Here is a 5,592-nt window from a genome sequence, read left to right as displayed (position 1 = left end):
TATGCAAAGGATAGCTGTACAGTTACATATCTGATTCATAAGCAAATCTATCTTTATCATTTGTGTCCTTTTCTTTCTTATACCATGCTTTTATATTAATCAAAAGCTTTACTGACTCTGGTGGTTTTGCAGTGAGTTGGTTGAAATAGTGGTAAAGAAACAGCATATGGATTTAGACCATTTTTTCACATTTCACAAATTATTGGCACTCATTTAATAAGATTCTCAGCTTTTTGTGCTGTAGAAGCCAACAAAATTCAGAAATAGCATTTTGGTCATTGTAGCAGAGGGATACCATTTCAGGTAGTGACTAAGAGTTCAGTGTGTTTGATTTTTAAAACTTCTGTATCCTAGTAAGAAGGAAAGTTGTCTGTTACAAAGTGTCTTTACAATTTCAGAACCAAATGGAGTTCAGCTATGGAAGATATCTTATAGCTATGTTAAGACTGGATTTTTCAAGTTGTGGATATTCCTATGTGGGAAGCTTTTCCTGACATATATGGAGGTACTTAAGATAATTTCTGTATAATGAGCTGTGCACTTAAAAAAGATTCTAGCCTTTATGGTTGTAAAAGTTACGCTGTTCACATCTAGAAAATTAATGGATGTCATCTTGTTTGAAAAACAGCTCTAGTGCCTCTGCTGCTCTTCAGAGCTTTTCCAGGCTGCAGCAGAGTGAAATCATTAAGAGCCCAGTCAGTTTTACATATGCTAGTCAGAACGTAGTGGACAGCAGTTAAACTTAAGTCACTTCATGTTGGTGCTGCTGAGGCACTCATTGGAGTTGATGGGAGAACACACCAGACCCAGTCTACACTAGAAAGCTTTGCCAGCATAGTTATGTCAGGTAGGAGAGTGGGGCGGAGGGGAGAATCCCACCTCCTAATCAATATAGTTAATAACTCCACCAGAGAGGTCCTTTGGGGCCATCTGCCTGTCCCAAGTCAGGATAAAGGAGGAGGGTTGGGCGTGGGGCTAGCAACTCCACCTCGTAAAAAATCAGCCTGCTACAGAAACACCAACAATAGAGACAACAGAGACTTTTACCCTGGAAAAAGAACCGTCTTCAACTCGAAGCTGCATGACGCTGGCTGGTAAAAGCCGTGAGGAAGCCACTAAGCCAATTACCCTTCTTGCAACCAGGAGGATTACCATAGGCACATGGAACGTGAGGACCATGTATGAGTCAGGAAAGACGGCGCAGGTTGCAGCAGAGATGAGGAGCAACAATCTGACCCTATTAGGCATTAGCGAGACAAGATGGACGCAAGCGGGACAGAGACGACTGTTGACAGGAGAGCTGTTGCACTGCGGTGGAACCCCCAAGGCAAGCGGAAAAGAGGCTGTCCAAGAAACACCCGGCGACGCGACCTTCAGGCTGATAGCAAAAAAATGGGCTATACCTGGAACCAGCTAGAGCGAATGGCCCAGGATAGAGGACTCTGGAGATCTGTGGTTGGCGGCCCATACCCCGATTGGGGTGACGGGCATGAGTGTTTGAGTGTGAGTGAATCAATATAGTTAAACCACCCCCCTACCTTTCCCCCTGTAGACACATCTTATACTGACAAGAGGAGTCCTTTTGCCAGTATAGCTTATGTTCAGGGCAGGCGGTTTAACTATACTGCCAAAAGAACTCCTTTTGCTGAGTAGGCACTACATCTCCAGTACGGGGCTTTGCAAGTATAGCTACACCATACGCTATAACCTTTGTGATGTAGAGTAGTTCTCGTAGAGATGTAGAGTAGCGAAGACCATGTTTTATCAGACATCAACTAGCTAAAGTTCAATACAAACAATGGAGCCATTAGTCAAGATCCAGAAACAGCACCCTGGTAGAAATCTCAACAGCTCATGTGTCAGGGGCAGTAGGCTTCTCATCAACGTGTTGCCTTTAGGCCTCACAGCGATGGTGCAGTTTTAATGCCCAGGAAATGCGTGGACCTTACAGGCTTCATTTGTTAATATATACATTGTTTTAGAATGTAATTGTCTGTGTGGGTAACTAATTCCTAGGTAATTGTTGTTTGGTGGTAAGGAGTGTGCTGGTCACCCTAAATCTTTGTTACCTTATTGCTTATAGGAAGTAGAATGGCACTGTTAGCGCTAGATGGTTGGTCACTTTATTAGAAAAAAACAAACCAAACTACACCCAACTTTCTCATAAAAGGACATTAAATGTGAAGATAAATTAAATCCAGTCAGACTCAGTGCTTGTCTGCACGTACAACACTGCTGCTGCACCAGTGCAGCTATGTTACTGTAGCACTTTAATGAAGATGCTACTACGCTGACGGGAGAGCTTCTCCTATCAGTGTAGTTAATCTGCCTCTGCAAGAGTTGGTAGCTATGTCAACAGAAGCTCTCCCATCAATATAGCACTGTCTACGCCAGCCAGTAGCTCAGTATAACTATGTCACTTGAGTGTGGATTTTTCACACTCCTGAACAACATAGTTATACTGATGTAAGTTTGTAGTGTAGACCTGACCTAAGCACATCGGTCTACATACAGCTAAAATGGTGCTGTAGTTTGCCCTAACTTCCAGAATTTTTTTCACAAGTTGTTTGGTATTTGAAAGTTAGGCTGTTATAAAATCAACACATCTCACTTTGAAAATAAGATGTTGTGACTAACTTTATTTTTCATTAAAATCTCAGCATGTCTCATTCTCTCTACTAACCACAGAGATGTCAGAATAGAGTTTGGCAGTGATACACCGCTACCTCGATATAATGCCACCCAATATAACACAAATGTGAATATAATGCGGTAAGGCAGTGGCAGGGGGGAGCTGTGCACTCCGATGGATCAAAGCAAGTTCAGTATAACACAGTTTCACCTATAACACGGTAAGATTTTTTGGCTCCCAAGGACAGCGTTATGTCGAGGTAGACGTGTACATTTAAAAAAAATAAATACCTACTAAGTCTTCTAAGATTATGTGGCCTAGTGCATAGAGCACTGCACTACAATTCAGAGCTTGGTTCTGTTCTCAGCTCTCCTGCTGGTCTAGTAGGTGATCTTGAACAACTCACTTTACCTTCTTGTGCATCAGTTTCCTGATCTCTAAAGTGGGGATATGGTACTTACTTCCTTTGTAAAGCTCTGAGGTCTACTGGTGAACATGCTATGTAAGAGCTAGATATCATGGAAAGCCAGTTTTCAAAGTGTAATATGTTCTGACATAGGCAAGTTCTCTCAAATTCATTGCATGGCAGGGTGTATGGCTAAGGGTACGGGTCATGGAACATGGAGTCCCACTGTTTGGGCCCCAGTTTACATTTGACCTGATCACTACCCACATCATTATTTCATGGCTGTTTGCTGGCCTGTGAGATGTGTTTCTTACTCCAGTTCTTATTCAACAGGTAAATACTTTCTCAACCCTGGAAGCATTTCCATAGAATGTAGGATAGGGGCAAGGCCCAATAGTGGGAATCTGTGGGGTTGCTTGCAGTGCTGCCAACCACCATATACCACTGGCTTGGATAGTGGACTTACAGTTCCTGGGGTATCAGTCACCTTTCATAAACATGAAAACCTAATGAACTGGAAAATAAGAAAGGGTTTGAAGTGATTTAGGATGATAGAGATGTGCAAGTGGAAAATACCCATAATTTAGTTTGAAGAAGAGTAGTTCAACAGTATCTGGATGAGTACCTGTGCTGTGTGTTTACATGGGTACAACACTGGTGTTGAGGAAATGGAAGATAGAGAAATCCATATCTGTGGTACAACAGTAGCCCCTACTATTCCTTATCTTTAGAAATTTTGGACAGAGGTTTGGGATCAGATGTCTTTTGTGGGATGGAAGCTGTTACATTAGTTTTCCAAAGAAGGAGCTGAGAAATACAAGATTCCTGGCAAATCTTCAATGTTGTGAGGGAGCAGGAGCAAAAAAAAAAAAAAAAAAAAACCACAAAATGATTTTTGTACTGCAAGATACTACACCAGCAGCCTTTCAGCAGTGGGTCAGCAGCCTTTCAGCAGTGGTGTGTCGAGTCTTCATTTAGTCACTCTAATTTAAGGTTTCGCGTGCTGGTAATACATTAACGTTTTTAGAAGGTCTCTTTCTATAATATATAACTAAACTATTGTTGTATGTTTTAAAAATGTTTAAGAAGCTTCATTTAAAATTAAATTAAAATGCAGTGCCTCTCAGACCGGTGGCCAGGACCTGGGCACTGTGAGTGCCACTGAAAATCAGCTCGTGTGCCGCAGGATGCCTACCCCTGTACTATACTATAGTAGCTGGGTGACCTTCCTGTCAAGCATTCAAGTCAGATTGAAAGAATGCAGAAGTGTCAGAGGCACTTGTGTTCTCCATTAAAGATAAAAGGCTTTAGGTATATGTTCAGAGCAAGGAAATGAAGCTTCTGTAAAAACTAGAGTAGCAACAGGCCAACTCTGTAGGAGCATTAACATTTTAAAAGTTGATGAGCTTATCTTGTTTGATGAATACACTGGACAGTCTTGTTCAGTAGAGTGATGGATACAAGTCCCCAGAACATTTGATCTGCTGCAAAATTTCACTACAGGCTGCTCATTATAAGATCAAATTGAAAAATAAAGTTGATCACCATTTGACATGAACAGCACAGTCTCTCCAGGTTCTAAAAGTCTTACATCTGTCCTACTCTTTCAAGTTCATGCTGTAGATCAGAGTTCACAGCAGCAATCTACTAGTGTCAAGAGATAGGAAACAATCAAATGAAATTAACTAAGAGCTGTTTTTTCTCAAGGTGATTCTAAATAATTTAAGTAAACCACTTACTTTCATGTAACACTCCCATTCCAAAAGAAAACATGGAATTTTACAGGAAATTATCTGTATGAGGTTTTACTATTATGCGTCACAGCTAAGCATTATTACAAATGAGAAGTATGCCAGAAACCAAACTGCTTTCATGACTATCTCATAGTAGGTTTGTTACTTAAGTTGTGCATTTTGAAACAGACTAACTTGTTAGGATACCCTACATCAGTGGTTTTCAACCTTCTTTCATTTGTGGACGCCTAAAAAATTTCAAATGGAAGTGCAGACGCCTTTGGAAATCTTAGTCTGCAGACCCCCAGGAATACAGAGACCACAGGATGAAAAACCACTGCCCTAAACATTATTCAAGGAAACTATTTGAAAAAGCCAAACTAGAGGCTTCCAAGAAGAGTAACTTAAGAAAATCATTCTCTACAGTATATCACCTTGAGAACTTAATTTTATCACATCAGACTTTAGAAAGTGTTTCAAACTTATGCTGTGAGCTTACTAGTTTAACAGTGTTAAACAATGAAAACATCACCATCTTTGATACCATTATTTCTGTGTTGAGTGGGCATTTAAGTGAAGAGGATATTCCAATGTGATTCTTAACTCTACTAGATAGAGCAAGTGAAATATACAGCTCCTACCTGACTATAACCACCAGAAAAAATAGGCAGGGCCTGCTGAAAAATAGCTGCTTAAGTAACACATATCCCAAAGGGCGGTTATGAAATAGATACAGTGCTTTACAAACATCAGAAGTTTCAACTGAGGAAGGTAACAAATTAGTTACAGCACTAATAAAACTCATACAACATTGATTTGTT

General features: G+C 40.6%; 1 protein-coding gene across 1 annotated transcript in view; it reads right to left on the bottom strand.

Moving 5' to 3' along the window:
- WDR20 (WD repeat domain 20) overlaps nucleotides 1–5,592 on the bottom strand; it is a 77,594-nt gene that overhangs the window by 8,885 nt on the left and 63,117 nt on the right. The gene's annotated exons all lie outside the window — the stretch shown is intronic.

The sequence above is a fragment of the Gopherus flavomarginatus genome, chromosome 5 (assembly GCF_025201925.1).
Source record: "Gopherus flavomarginatus isolate rGopFla2 chromosome 5, rGopFla2.mat.asm, whole genome shotgun sequence".
Classification (NCBI taxonomy): Eukaryota; Metazoa; Chordata; order Testudines; family Testudinidae; genus Gopherus; species Gopherus flavomarginatus.
The sequence above is the reverse complement of the archived record's forward strand: the minus strand, read 5'-3'. Positions and strand labels throughout refer to the sequence as shown.